General features: G+C 28.9%; 3 non-coding genes across 3 annotated transcripts; all 3 read left to right on the top strand.

Moving 5' to 3' along the window:
• Nucleotides 1-1541: 1541 nt before the first annotated feature.
• Nucleotides 1542-1616, top strand: TRNAS-GGA (transfer RNA serine (anticodon GGA)). Its single transcript has one exon. It is a non-coding gene; the product is annotated as a tRNA-Ser (tRNA).
• A 283-nt stretch (nt 1617-1899) lies between these two features.
• TRNAS-GGA (transfer RNA serine (anticodon GGA)) lies at nt 1900-1974 on the top strand. Its single transcript has one exon. It is a non-coding gene; the product is annotated as a tRNA-Ser (tRNA).
• Nucleotides 1975-2257: 283 nt separating this feature from the next.
• Nucleotides 2258-2332, top strand: TRNAS-GGA (transfer RNA serine (anticodon GGA)). Its single transcript has one exon. It is a non-coding gene; the product is annotated as a tRNA-Ser (tRNA).
• The last annotated feature ends 14138 nt before the right edge of the window (nt 2333-16470 follow it).

Raw genomic sequence — 16470 nt, 5'->3', positions numbered from 1 at the left:
AATAATTTTTTTCTATAGATTTATTATAAAATTTGAATATAAATAAATTTTTATAAAAAGGAATATTTATTAAAAAATTTAAATAATTTTTAATAATTTTATTAATATTTAAAATAATTATTTTAATGGAAATTATGATAGATAATTTTATTTAAATTATTAATAAATTTAGGTGCCAGCAATTGCGGTTATACTAATGATAAAAATAAATAGTTTTAATAATTTAAAGAATATGAATGAAAGATTTAAAGTATTTTTTTTTAATTTTTATATATAGTGAAATGTAATAATTTTAATTAGTAAGAAAGATTATTTTGAAAATTTATTTTTAGTTAAGTTTAAAAAGAAAATAGGATTAGATACCCTATTATTTAAATGAATGGATATAAATTAATTAAATATTAAATGTGAATCATTAAAAATAAAAAATTTGGCGGTAATTTATTAATTAGAGGAACTTGTTGATTAATTTGATAGCCCACAAGTAGATTAACTTAATATAAATATTTTATATATTGTTGTTGATAATTGAATTAAGAGATTTTAATTATAAATTTATTAAATATAATATAAATTGAAGTCAAATCAAAATGTAGAATTATTAAGATTTAAATGAGTTATATTAAAAAATATTTTTTTGTAAATAATATTTAATTTATTATTTAAGTAGGATTTAAATGTAAATTTATAAAAATTTATAGGTCGAATTTTATATAAATTATGTACAAATTGCCCGTCATTCTTATTAAATATAGTTTGTAAGAAAAGTCGTAACAAAGTAAATATATTGGAAAATGTATTTAGAATAAGGAAAAATTTTAGTTTATTTAAAATATTTCATTTACATTGAGGAGATTAATAATGATTTAATGAATTTTATTAAAATTTTAAAATAAGAATTAAATTTGATAGTTATGAAAAATTTAATACAATTTAAGTATATTATTTTAATTAAATAAAATTATAGTAAAGATTAAATGGAGTTTATTTTTTAATTGTTAAAGTATGTAAAAAAAAAATTAAATGAATTATATATATATAATAATGTAAATGAAAATTTAAATTAAATGAATTAATTAGATAAAAGTAAATTTTATTAATTGTACCTTTTGTATCAGGGATTATTAAATTTTAAGTATGCTGCCTTCTAAGCCGGGCAATAGAGCCAAGGAAACGAAACGAAAAATTAATTAAACGGAACTGTATCTCAATTTGAGATCCCAAAGTTCCACATATAAATTAATTTCGAAACTTACATATGGAGAAATAAGCGAGAAAAATATAGGTCCGAAAAGTCGCTGAAGCGGGAATCGAACCCGCGTCTTTCACTTTCCGGGCGACTGCTCTTACCAAGCTCTTAATTAATTTTTCGTTTCGTTTCCTTGGCTCTATTGCCCGGCTTAGAAGGCAGCATACTTATATTCTTTATATTGAGAGCCGATAAAAATATTTATTTCTGAGTTTATTCACGCCTGGGCTAATCACGGCGGTATTTACTAACATCTACTTAAAAGGCAAATGAAAAATATGGGATCGAAAGGGTCTGAATAGCTTAGTTGGTAAGAGCAGTCGCCCGGAAAGTGAAAGACGCGGGTTCGATTCCCGCTTCAGCGACTTTTCGGACCTATATTTTTCTCGCTTATTTCTCCATATGTAAGTTTCGAAATTAATTTATATGTGGAACTTTGGGATCTCAAATTGAGATACAGTTCCGTTTAATTAATTTTTCGTTTCGTTTCCTTGGCTCTATTGCCCGGCTTAGAAGGCAGCATACTTATATTCTTTATATTGAGAACCGATAAAAATATTTATTTCTGAGTTTATTCACGCCTGGGCTAATCACGGCGGTATTTACTAACATCTACTTAAAAGGCAAATGAAAAATATGGGATCGAAAGGGTCTGAATAGCTTAGTTGGTAAGAGCAGTCGCCCGGAAAGTGAAAGACGCGGGTTCGATTCCCGCTTCAGCGACATTTCGGACCTATATTTTTCTCGCTTATTTCTCCATATGTAAGTTTCGAAATTAATTTATATGTGGAACTTTGGGATCTCAAATTGAGATACAGTTCCGTTTAATTAATTTTTCGTTTCGTTTCCTTGGCTCTATTGCCCGGCTTAGAAGGCAGCATACTTATATTCTTTATATTGAGAGCCGATAAAAATATTTATTTTTGAGTTTATTCACGCCTGGGCTAATCACGGCGGTATTTACTAACATCTACTTAAAAGGCAAATGAAAAATATGGGATCGAAAGGGTCTGAATAGCTTAGTTGGTAAGAGCAGTCGCCCGGAAAGTGAAAGACGCGGGTTCGATTCCCGCTTCAGCGACTTTTCGGACCTATATTTTTCTCGCTTATTTCTCCATATGTAAGTTTCGAAATTAATTTATATGTGGAACTTTGGGATCTCAAATTGAGATACAGTTCCGTTTAATTAATTTTTCGTTTCGTTTCCTTGGCTCTATTGCCCGGCTTAGAAGGCAGCATACTTATATTCTTTATATTGAGAGCCGATAAAAATATTTATTTCTGAGATTATTAAATTTTGTTGTTTATTGAATAATTTAAATTTCTCGAAATAAAATGAGTTAAATGAAATATAAGAGTTAATGTGTAAAAATTATTTTTAATATTCATTTGGAGAAGATATTTTAGTCAATTTTTATGATATCTAGTTTTTTTTGATATAAATTTAATTTATATATAAATAATTTAAAATTAATTAAATTAATAAAAATTAGTTAAATTTAATTAGTAAATTTATATAAAAAATTTATGGGATTAGCTATAAATTATAATTAAAATATTTAATAGTATAAAAGATTTAAAATAAAAAAATGTTTTTAATATTAAAAATTTTTTATAAAAATTTAATAATTTATTATTATAAAATTGTTTAAATTTTAGAGTGTGTAACGGTTCACCTTTCCCGACGCCGCGAATCGGCTCGCCGGTTCCAGGATTCGGGAGGAAGGGGGAGATTCAGGCTCGCTTATTCCTTATTAACAATGCTTTGGTTTATTCAAAAAGAAACAAGTAAACAAAATGATTGTTGGCATAAAGCCTAAATAGAGAAACTTATTGACTACTCGGTATAAACGAAATGTTTGTTGGCATAAAGCCCTAAATAGAGAAACTTATTGACTACTCGGTATAAACGAAATGTTTGTTGGCATAAAGCCCTAAATAGAGAAACTTATTGACTACTCGGTATAAACAAAATAAGGAGGCGTATAGCCTGTAGCGGTGTCCGGAAAAGATTTACAAATTACCCGGTATAACTTTGAGATACGGTGTACGGAGGCGTATAGCCTATAGCAGGGAGAAACCGGAAACCGGGAAACCCGGCGTAACAACGAGAAACCCGTTGCCCGGCGTGTAGCAGGAAGAGACCGGAAACCGGGAAACCCGGCGTAACAACGAGAAACCCGTTGCCCGGCGTGTAGCAGGAAGAGACCGGAAACCGGGAAACCCGGCGTAACAACGAGAAACCCGTTGCCCGGCGTGTAGCAGGAAGAGACCGGAAACCGGGAAACCCGGCGTAACAACGAGAAACCCGTTGCCCGATACTAAAGGTAGGAGGCCAGAAACCGGGAAACCCGGCGTAACAACGAGAAGCCCGTTGCCTGGCTAGGAGGTCCGGAACAGGACTGGTGCCGGCTCATCCGTCGAGCCGGCTTATATACCCTGCCGGCGGTTCCCCCACTCTACATCGAGGCTGTGGTGGGGGTAATGCCGGCGTCGTAGTGGGGCGCCTCTGGGGGTTGTAGTGGGGCGCCCCTGGGGTAGGGTGACCCGTGTATCAGTTATGTTTTTGTGTTTAGGGGCGCCTTAGGCGCCATAGCCTCAAGTGGCGGGCGGGTGATCGGCCCGCGAGGCGTTAGTAACGGACACGCCGTTACAAGTGTAATAATAATAATTTGTGAGAGTTTAATTTAATTAAATAAAAAAATATTTTAAATAAATTAATTATTTTAGGAAATAATGATAATATAAGTATAAATATAAATAATTAATTATATAAAAATTTTTAAATTTAAAATAAATAATATTTATAATTAAAGAATTAGGCAAATGTAGTTTATTTAATTAAAATTTTAATTCACCTGTTTAACAAAAACATGGTTTTTTGATAATAATTTAAAATTATTTCTGCTCAGTGATTTTTAAATAGCCGCAGTATATTGACTGTGCAAAGGTAGCATAATCAATTGTTTTTTAAATGAAAACTGGAATGAAGGAATTGATGAAATTAGAACTGTTTCAATTTATAAATTTAAAATTTAAATTTTAAGTTAAAATTCTTAAGAGAAATTATGGGACGAGAAGACCCTATTGAATTTAATATAATTTTTGAATCTATTTAAGGTAAGATAAATTTTATTTGATAAATTATATTTTATTGGGAGGATAATTAAATAAAATGAACTTTAATTTTAATATAATTTAACATTGATTAATGAAATTTTAATAAAAGATTAATTATTAAGTTAAAAAAAAATATTTTTTTTTTATTTTTTATAATAGTTATTATAAAAATTAATTACCTTAGGGATAACAGCGTAATATTTTTAAAAAGATCATATTAATAAAAATGATTGCGACCTCGATGTTGAATTAAAATAAAAATTAAATGGAGAAGTTTAATATTTTAGTCTGTTCGACTAATAAAATTTTACATGATTTGAGTTCAGATCGGTGTAAGCCAGATCGGTTTCTATCTATAATAAAATAAAAAAAATTTTGTACGAAAGGACTTTTTTTTGGAATTGAATTTTTTTAAATGAATAAATTTAATTATTAAATAAATATAGATTAATAAATTAAAATTACTTTGGCAGAGTTAAAGTGTATTAAATTTAGAATTTAAATAATGTATGAAAATAAATTATACAAGTAATAATTTATCAAAATTTAAGTTTATATTATTATGGGATATTAAATATATTAAGATTATTGATTTTATTGTTAATTATATTAATGGGGGTAGCTTTTTTAACTTTATTAGAACGTAAAATTTTAAGATATTTACAAATTCGTAAGGGGCCTAATAAAGTAGGGTTTATTGGTATATTTCAACCTTTTAGTGATGCTATTAAATTACTTAATAAAGAATTATTTTATGTTTATAAATCTAATTATAATTTTTTTTATATATGTCCAATAATTAGATTTATTTTAATAATAATAATATGATTAGTATTTCCTTATATTACTAATATTTATTTTTTAAATTATTCAATTTTATTAATAATTGTTTTTATAACTATTAGAGGATATGTTATAATTTTTATAGGGTGATCAGCAAATTCGGTTTATTCAATGATGGGGGCTATACGATCAGTTTCACAGATATTATCATATGAAGTTAGATTTATTTTAATTATTTTAATTATTATATTGATAAGAGAAAGATATTCTTTGTTTGATTTTATTAATTATCAATGTTATTTATGATATATAGTAGTTTTATATCCTTTATTTATTATATTTTTTATTAGAATTTTAGCTGAATTGAATCGAAGACCCATAGATTTTATTGAAGGTGAGTCAGAATTAGTTTCTGGCTTTAATATTGAATATTTTAGAGGAGGATTTACATTAATTTTTTTATCTAAATATGGGATGATTATTTTTTTTAGATTAATTAGAATTTATATATTTAGAAATTTATTGAGATATTCAATAATTTTAATTTTTATTTTAATTAATATTATATGTAGAATGGTGATTTTTATACGAGGGATATTACCTCGAATACGTTATGATGAATTAATATATTATTTATGTTGAAAAATTATTTTACCGATAATTTTAACTTATATTATATTAATTTTTGGGTTTAAATTTATATTGTTAATAATAATTTAAATAAAAAAAAAATAATAAGAGCTTAAAAAGTTAATAGAAAATTAAAATTTCTTTAATATGTTTTCAAAACATAAACTTAAATTCAAGATCATTAACTTATTATTTAATATTAAAAAATTAATAGATAAGTATAATAATATAATAGTATATGTTAAATTTAATATATTTATTTAAACATTAAGAAATCTCATATTTTTATAAGAAGGGAAAGAATAATAAAATAAAAAAAGTAACAAAATGATAATAATTGTCTAATTAAAATAAAAGGTATTGCAATGGGCTGGGCCCCTGCTCATGTTAATAAGATAAAAATATTAATAAAAATTCAGAATAAATATTGATTTAAAGGATAAAATGATAATGAATTAAGTTTTATAGAAATTAAAGGTAAAAAATATAAGATAATAATTGATGATAATAATGCAATTACTCCTCCTAATTTGTTAGGGATAGATCGAAGAATAGCATATGCATATAAAAAGTATCATTCAGGTTGAATATGGATTGGAGTAACTATTGGATTAGCTGGGAGAAAATTATCAGGGTCACTAAAAATATAAGGTATTTCTAAGTTAATAATAAAAAAAAAAAAAAAAAATATAAATCCATATATATCTTTTAATGTAAAATAAATATGGAAAGGAATTTTATTTAAATTTCTATTTGTTCCTAATGGATTTGAGGATCCTGTTAAATGGAGAAAGAATAAATGGATTAAAACTATTATTATAATAATAAATGGGAGAATAAAATGGATAGAGTAAAATCGGTTTAAAGTAGCGTTATTAATAGAAAATCCCCCTCAAATTCATTGAACTATTAAATTACCAATATAAGGGATAGTTGAGACTAAATTTGTAATTACAGTAGCCCCTCAAAAAGATATTTGTCCTCAAGGGAGAACATACCCTAAAAATGCTGTAGCTATTGAAATAAGGTAAATTCTTACACCAATTAATCAAGTATTATAAAGTTTAAATGAGTTATAGTAAAGCCCACGTCTTATATGAATATATATGCAAATAAAAAACATTGATGCTCCATTAATATGAATATTATGTATTAATCATCCTAAATTAATATTTTGAATAATATGGATAATTCTATTAAAAGCATAATTTGTGTTTGGGCAATAATGTATTGATAAAAAGAATCCTCTAATAATTTGAATTAAAAGAAATAAACCTAGTAGTGATCCAAAATTTCATCAGTAAGAAATATTTACTGGAGTTGGTAATTTTAATAAAGTATTATTAATTATATTAATTAAAGTTTTATTCATAATTTAATGTAGTGAATTTAGTTAATTTTTCGTAAAGATAAAGATTTAGTTGAGCAAATTTTGATAATAATAAATAGAGATAAAAGAAGATATATTATGGTTATAATAGTTAAATTATTTAATGGATATTCATAAAGATTTAAAATATTTTGAAAAAATTTTTTATTTAGTAAATTAATTGGTAAAATTTCTGTAAAATTTTGTTTTATTGGAAATAAGTGTATTAGATTTAAAATTAATGATGTTATAATTAAAAAATTTAAATTTAACGTATAAGACGGGCAACAAGAGCCAAATCGCGGATGACAATGCGTTATCCTAACGAAACTAAATAATTTTTCGTTAGAATTAAAATACCGGTGCACAAGGCACCAAATTTTTACTTGGACACGGCCAAGATTTTAAATATGAAATAATCTCATATTTTGAGATTTAATTTCAATACCCCTTTAACCTCCCTACGGAACATAAATAAATGAATGCGAAAGGTCTCGGGTTCGATTCCCGATTCAGCGATTTTCGGATCTATATTTTTCTCTTGCATTCATTTATTTATTTTCCGTAGGGGGGTTAAAGGGGTATTGAAATTAAATCTCAAAATATGAGATTATTTCATATTTAAAATCTTGGCCGTGTCCAAGTAAAAATTTGGTGCCTTGTGCACCGGTATTTTAATTCTAACGAAAAATTATTTAGTTTCGTTAGGATAACGCATTGTCATCCGCGATTTGGCTCTTGTTGCCCGTCTTATACGTTAAATTTATATTTATATTACAGAGCCTTGTTAAAACTCTTATATTTAAAAAATTTAAAATAAAAGAGTATGATAAAAAATTATTAAATTTTAAGATTATTTGTTCATTTGAAATTAATCTTGAAAAATAAAGAAAGATAATTAGTAAACCTCTAATTATAATTAAAAATAATATAATTGAATAAATATAATTTGATTTTCATATTGATATTTTTAAGCAAATTAAACATGAATAAATTAATATAGTTATTATAATTATTGTTGGGTGTATTATTTTAATGTTTATTCTTAAAAAGAAGAATAAAAATATTAAAGAAAGTAAAATTAAAATTCTGAAAAATTGAAAATCTTTATTCATAAAATTTTAATTATAAATTATATAAATATCAAAAAATAGTTTATAAGAAAAATTTTAATTTTGGAGATTAAAGATATAATAGTTTTATTTTTTTGATAAGTAAACTAATAATTTTAAATAAAATATTTTTAATTTACAAAATTAATATTTTTATTAAACTATATAAGTTATTAATTTTGATTTTTTTATTTATAATTATTTATATATAATTATAATAATTTTATTATTATTAATATATAAATATATATTGGTTGTATTAATGATTGTAGAAATATTAATTTTATTGCTATCTATAATAATATTTATAATTTATAGATTTTATAATTTAGAGGTTTATATAATTTATTATTTAGTTTTTAGAGTTTGTGAAAGAGTTTTAGGTCTATCTTTATTAGTTTTAATTGTTCGAATTTTTGGCAATGAAATATACTATAGATATAATATAGGGAAATTTATTTAAAATTATTTATTTAAAATTATTTATTTAAAATTATTTATTTAAAATTATTTATTTAAAATTATTTATTTAAAATTATTTATTTAAAATTATTTATTTAAAATTATTTATTTAAAATTATTTATTTAAAATTATTTATTTCAAATTATTTATTTCAAATTATTTATTTAAAATTAATTTATTATGATAAAATTTATTTGTTTAATTATATTTAGGGAATTAATAGTTTTTTTTAATAAAAAAAACATATTTTATTATAATATAATTTTTTTTATGAGTTTTATATTTATATTTAAATTTATATTTAAAGATAATTTATGAATTAATTTAGGATATATAATTGGTTGTGATTTTTATTCCTTTTTTTTATTAATATTAAGAATTTGAATTATAGGGTTAATATTTTTTACAATTCAAAAAGATAGACAAAAAGAAAATTATAAGGAAAAATTAATAGTATTTTTAGTTATGTTTATGATTTTAATATTTTTTTTTTCTTCATTAAATTTAATTATATTTTATTTAATATTTGAATTAAGATTAATTCCTACTTTTATTATAATTATTTATTGAGGTATAAATTATGAACGATTAAGTGCATCATATTATTTAATTATATATACAATATTTATTTCTTTACCATTATTTATTTATATTTTAAAATTATATAAGTTTAATAATAGGTTAGATTTTAGAATATTAAATATAAATTTATTAAGAAATTATATCATGGGATTTTGGGATTATTTAATTATATTTTTGGCATTTTATATTAAAATACCAATATTTATATTTCATGTTTGATTACCAAAGGCTCATGTGGAGGCGCCAGTTTATGGATCAATAATTTTAGCTGCTATTTTATTAAAATTAGGAAGATATGGGTTGATTCGGTTTATAGAAATATTTATAAGAAGAAGTCTTAAATTTAGTTATATTATTTTTAGAATTTGTATTGTAGGTTCAATTTTAGTTTCTTTAACTTGTTTAGTTCAGATTGATATAAAAAGACTAGTTGCTTATTCATCTGTTGTTCATATAAATATGTTAATATGTTCTATGTTAACATTAATAAAATTAGGATTTATTAGAGCATATATTATAATAATTTCTCATGGTTTATGTTCTTCTTGATTGTTTTATATGGTAAATTTGTATTACGAGCGTACTTATAGACGATTAATATTTTTTAATAAAGGTATAATAAATTTATTTCCTTCATTAAGAATGTGGTGATTTATTATATGTGCTGCAAATTTTTCTTTTCCGTTTTCATTAAATTTTTTAAGAGAAATTTTTATAATTAGAATTATCATTAGGTGAGATATTATTATGATAATTTATTTAATAATAATTTGTTTTTTTAGAAGAGCATTTTCATTATATTTATATTCTTATATTCAACATGGTAATTTTTATTTAGAAATAAATTTGAGTTTAGTTAATTTAAAAGATTTAATAATCTTAGTAATTCATATTTATCCTTTAATATTTATTTTATTAAATTTAACTATATTATTTTAATAATTAAGTATTAGGTAAATTTAAGTAGTTTAATAAAAATTTTAATTTGTGGAGTTAAAGATGTAAAATTAATAATTATTTTAGATAATTTTAATCAATTTATATATTTATTCATTTATTATATTTAAGTTATTTTTGATTAGTTTATTATTAAGATTTATAATAAGATTTATAAATTTAAGATTAATATTAGAATGAATAATATTTAATTTTAATTCTATTAATATAGAAATTTATATTTTGATAGATTGGGTATCTTTATTGTTTATTAGAGTAGTTATATTAATTTCAAGAATAATTATATTATATTCAATAGTTTATATAGGTGAGGAAATTTTTTTAGATCGATTTATTAAATTAGTAATTTTATTTGTTTTGTCAATAGTTTTAATGGTAATTAGACCAAATTTAATTAGAATTTTATTTGAAAGAGATGGATTAGGGTTGATTTCTTATTGTCTTGTAATTTTTTATCAAAATTATATTTCATTTAATTCTGGTATAGTTACAGTATTATGTAATCGTATTGGAGATATTGGTTTATTAATATCTATTAGGATAATGTTTATATATGGAAGGTGAAGAATTTATATTATAGATATAAATATAAAAATTTTAATTTTATTTATGATTTTTTTAGCTGGAATTACTAAAAGAGCTCAAATTCCTTTCTCAGTTTGATTACCTTTGGCAATAGCTGCCCCAACTCCAGTTTCAGCATTAGTGCATTCTTCAACTTTAGTAACTGCAGGGGTATATTTATTAATTCGGTTTAATAAAGTTTTTATATTTAGAGGAGTGGATAAAATTTTATTTTATTTTTCAATTTTTACAATATTTATATCAGGATTAATGGCTAATTTTGAGATTGATTTGAAAAAGATTATTGCTTTATCTACATTAAGACAATTAGGTTTAATAATAATAATTTTGAGTATAGGGTTAAAATTATTAGCTTTTTATCATTTATTAACTCATGCTGTTTTTAAATCTTTGTTATTTATATGTGCAGGAGTAATAATTCATCTAATAAATAATAATCAGGATATTCGGTTAAGAGGGAAATTAAATGAATTTATACCATTTACAATAATTAGATTTTATATTTCGAGATTAGCTTTAATAGGATTTCATTTTTTAGCTGGATTTTATTCAAAAGATTTAATTATAGAGGTTATTTATATAACTAAATTAAATTTTTTTATCTTATGGTTTATTATTATATCTTTGTCTTTTACAGTTTCTTAGTCTGTTCGTTTATTTTATTATATTTATTTTAGTGAAATAAAGAGTAGGTTTTTTTTTATAAGGAGGATAAGTTAATAAATATATCTATAATAATTTTATTATTGTTAAGAGTTATATATGGATCATTATTAAATTGAATATTTTTTTATTATTCTGTTACTTATATAATATTAAGAATTAAATTAGTAACTTTAAATATATTAATAATTGGGTTAATTTTAGGAGTATGATTTTATATAAAAAATTTAATAATTATATATTTTTATAGATTTTTTTTTAGTTCAATATGATTTATAAATTAAATATTTTTAATTATTTATAAACCATTTTTTAATTTTGGTGAGGAAATATTTAAAATAGATAAAAAGTGGATTGGCTTCCGGTTCCGGTAAGAGAGTGAGTGACAGGTGTGTGAAAGCGTGGCAGGTATTTGTGAGGAAAGAGTGAGAAAAGGGGTGAGGTGAATAGGAGATAAGAGGTGAGAGGGTGTAGAAAAAAGAGGAGGAGAGATTGAAAGGATAGGAGAGGATAAAGGGGTAAGGAGTTAGAAAGGAGAAAGTAGGAAAAGGTGAGACACGTGGACACGTAGACACGTGGAAGAAAGAGAGTAGAGGAGAGTAGGTGTAGGGAGTAGGTGCAGTAAAGTAAAAAGATAGGGAATTCACTAGGGAATTCACTAGCGAGTTGGAGCGAGTTGGAGCATAGAGTAGGTGAATCGAAGAAAGAAAGCGATAAGAGGGAAATGATTAATGAAGAGAATATTAGAGATAGGAGGATAGAGATCAATAGAGATAGGATGTTAGAGGAAGGGGGAAAAAGGGAGATGAGGAAGAAATAAAAAAGAAGGCAGGGAGGCCGAGAAGAGTAGAGGAGTTAGGGAAGGAGAGGAGGAGCAGTATGGGATGTATAGAGGATTTTTTGAAAAGGAAAAGAGAAGAAGGGGGAGAGGAGGATAAGGAAGCAAAGGAAAGAAGCCTAAGAAGGAGCAAGAAGACAGAAAGGCTGAATAGAGAGGTAGGGGGGATAGAAAAGGAGGAGTTAAGGAGAATGATGGAAGAGATAGGGGAGAAGATAACAGAGAAGTTAGGCGAGGAAATAAGAAAATAGAAGATAGAAATTTGGAAAAAGGAGGGGGAATGGAGAGAAGAAAGAAGAGAATTGAGAAAAGAGATAGAGAGCCTGGAGAAGAGAGTGATAGATTTGGAAGCAAGAGTAGAGGAAAGAGGAAGAAAGGAGGTAAGAGAAAGAGAGGGAGGCGAAGGAGGGAGTAAGGGGATAAACGAGACAATAATAGGAAAAGTGAAGGACATAGGAAAGAAATTAGAATGGAAGGAAAGAGAAGAGAGAAGAAACAACATAATAATAAAAAGAATGGAGAAAGGGAAGGAAGGTGTAAAGGAAAGAGTAGAGAAATTAATGAAAGAGATAGGAGCGAAAGCAGAGATAGAATGGATAAGGATGTTGAAAGGAAAGGAGGGAAAGGAAGGTAAAATGGTGGTAGTAAAACTAGGAAGTGGAGAACAGAAAAGACAGGTAATGGAGAGGAAGAAGATATTAAGAGGAAAGAGGGTGAGAATAGAAGATGATTTAACATGGGAAGAGAGAAAGATAAAATGGAGACTAATGGAGATCGCGGAGATAGAAAGGAGGAAAGGAAACAATGTATGGACGAGCTATGGAAGGATAAAAATCAATGATGTATGGTGGAGATGGGAAGAGGAGGAAGGTGTGCTAAAAAATTGGAAAGGAGAAATTAGAGAAGGTATAGAGAAAATGAGGGGGGAAGAAGGGGGTATGAAGACAGGAATGGAGGAAAAAAAGGGATAGAAGAAGGGAGAAGAGAAGAAAGGAGGAAAGGAAGAGGGGAGAACAATAGTAAGAAGAGAAAGGAGGAAGGAGAAAGGGGGACGGAGGAAGGAAGGAGAAAGGAACAGGAGAGAAAGGAAAAAGGAGGGGAAGTAAAAGAAGAATGGAAGATAGGTTTTTGGAATGTGGCAGGGCTGAAGAATAAGGAAGAAAAGTTCTGGAAGGAAATAGAAGATTGGGAGGTGGTGGTGATGATGGAAACATGGATAGAGGAAAGAGGGTGGGAGGCGATTAAAAAGAGGTTACCGAAAGGATATAGATGGGAGAAGCAAGCAGCAAAGAAGAGAAAGAAGAAAGGAAGACCGATGGGGAGAATGATCATGGGGGAAAGGGAGGAGAGGGGGAAGATAAAAGTATCAGGAATGGGAGAAAAGGCGGAGGGAATAATGATGGCGGATTTAGAAGTAGGAAGAGAGAAGTGGAGGGTAATAGGCGTATACATCAACGGGGACATGGAAAGGAAATTGGAGGAAATGAAGGAATGGATGGAAGAGAAAGAAGAAAATAAATGGACGATTTTGGGAGGAGATTTCAACGCAAGGACAGGTAGAAAGGGGGGGGGGGTGATAGGAGGGGAGGAGGAAGAAGAAAGAAGATCAAAGGACAAGAAAGTTAATGAGGAAGGGAAGAAGTTGATAAAAGAGTTGGAAGAGGTGGGATGGGGAATTTTTAACGGAGGGATAAGAGGGGATAGGAAGGGGGAGTACACATATACAGGAGGAAGAGGGGAATCGGTAATAGATTACGTGGTGGGAGAGGATAGAGTAAAGGAAAGGATAAAGAGAATGGAGGTGGGAGATAACATAGAATCGGACCATCACCCATTGATTGTAACGCTAGAAAGAAGAGGAGGAGCTGAAAAGGGAAAAAGGGGGGAGGGAAAAAGAATAAGAAAAAGAGGGAGATGGACAAAGAGGGGAGGAGAAAGAATAAGAGAGGAAATAGAGTGGGGAGAGGGGTGGAAGGAGAGGATTGAAGAGGAGCTAGAGGAAAAAATAGGAAGAATAGAAGAGGAATTGAGAGAAGGAGAAAAAGAGAGTGGAGAAGGGAAAAGGAAAGGGTGGTGGGACGAGGAATGTGAGGAGAAGAGGAAAGAAGTGAGGAAAAAGTTAAGGGAATGGAGGAAAAAAGGAGGAGGAGGAGAAGGATATAGAAAAGTAAGGGCGGAATATAAGCTAATGTGTAAAGGAAAAAGGGAGGAGGAGAGGCTAAGATGGTACAAGGAGGCGATAGAGGCAAGAACGGAAGGAGAGGTATGGAAGATTATTAACAGGGAAAGGAAAAAGAGAGAAGGGGTGAATGAGGAGATAAAGGCGGAGGAATGGAAGGAATACTTTATGGATTTATTGGGAGGGATAGAGGTAAAAGTGGTAAGAGGAGGAAAAGAAAAAAGGGAGAGGGATGAGGAGCAGGAGATAAGCAGGGAGGAAGTGAAGAGGATGCTGGGAAAACTGAAGAAAGGAAAAGCAGCGGGGGAGGATGGGATACCAAGTGAGGTATGGAAATATGGAGGGGAGAGGGTAGAAGAGTGGGTATGAGAAATGTGCAACAGAGTATGGAGAGGAGAAGGATGGCCGGAGAGGTGGAAAGAAGGGATAATAGTGCCACTGTTGAAAAAGGGAACGGGGAATAAAGTGGAAAACTATAGAGGAGTAACATTGATGCCAACGCTATACAAGATATACGTGGGAATTTTAACTGAAAGGTTAAAGGAAGAAATGGAGGGGAAGAATATGATACCGGAGAGTCAGACAGGTTTTAGGAAGGGAATGGGGGTGATGGATAGTATCTATGTGTTGAACTATCTGGTGAATAAGAGGGTAAACAAGAAGGGGGGAAAGGTAGTCGCGGCATTTATGGACCTGAAGGCGGCGTTTGATTCGGTAGATAGGGAGGTGTTAATGGAGGCAATGAAGAGGAGGGGAATGAGGGAGGGATTAAGGAGTAGGATAGAAGAGGTGTACAGGGAAACGAGGAGTAAGGTAAGAGTGGGGAAGGAGGAGGGAGAAAATTTTTGGACGGCAAGGGGGGTGAGGCAAGGTTGCCCAATGAGTCCGCACTTATTCAGTTTGCTGATAGCGGATATAGAGGAAGAGCTAAGAAAAGGAGGTTGGGGGGGGGGGGGTGAAACTGGGGAGGAGAAAAGGTGCATTGTTTGCTACCAAGATAGGTATTTTTGGCGGGATGAAGAAGGGTATACTATGTTGGGGAAAAGGAAAAATTTAAGGGACAAAAAGGGTTGAGGTAATGTGTAAAAAAAAGGGTAATGGGTTTTTAAAAAGGGGAGGGGAAATGAAGAAGTGGAGGGAATGAAAGGGAAAAAAGGTTAGGAAGTGAAAAAATTCCATTTTGGGTATAAGCTACGAAAAGGGGGGGAGGGGGCCAGGTAAAAACGGTTGGAAGGGAGGGTGATAAGACGGTGGGGGAATGGAAAGAGAATTTTGCGGGAGCGGGGAAAAAGATAGGCAATGGAAATTTGTGGGAGGGTTTTTGGGAATAGGGGCGGAAATATGGGTGGAGGTGCCCCGGGTATTGGTAAGAGGAAGGGGAAAGAAAAATTTGGGATGGGAAGGGAGGGCGGGGGGTTGAGGGGAATTGGAGGAAAAAGGGGGGAATTTTAGCGGGAATTTTTTGGGGGATAAAAGGAAAAAAGGGGGGAAGGAAAAAACATTGGGGGAAAAGGGGAAATTTAAGAAAGGGAAAAAGAAGGGAAAAATTGGAAAAAAAAAGGGAAGGGGAGAAGAAGGGGGGGGGGAAAACAAAAAAAAAAGGGAAAAAGGGGAAAGGGGGGAAGATAGAGAGCGAATATAATGGGTTTTGGGGGGAAGGAGGAGGGGGGTTACCGAATACCTAAAAGGGGGGGAAAAAGTAAGGAAAAAGGGGTTTCCCGGTTTCAAAAACAAGAGATGAGAGGGCGAGTTTGGGAAAAGGGGGAAAAAGGTGTGGGTTTTTATGCGGAAAAAAGAAACATGGGAGCATTTGAAGGAGTGGGGGGGAAGGGGGGGGGAAAGGGGGGGAAAGAATAAGGGAAATCGCAAAGGAAAAAAAGGAGGGGAGAAAAAATAAGAAAAAAGGGGAAAGGGGAGAACGAAAAAGGGGGAAGGGGGGG

This window comes from Nylanderia fulva, unplaced genomic scaffold, assembly GCF_048542155.1.
Source record: "Nylanderia fulva isolate GAGA-0341 unplaced genomic scaffold, ASM4854215v1 Scaffold213, whole genome shotgun sequence".
NCBI classification, from domain to species: domain Eukaryota; kingdom Metazoa; phylum Arthropoda; class Insecta; order Hymenoptera; family Formicidae; genus Nylanderia; species Nylanderia fulva.
This window is presented reverse-complemented; position numbering and strand designations above follow the sequence as displayed.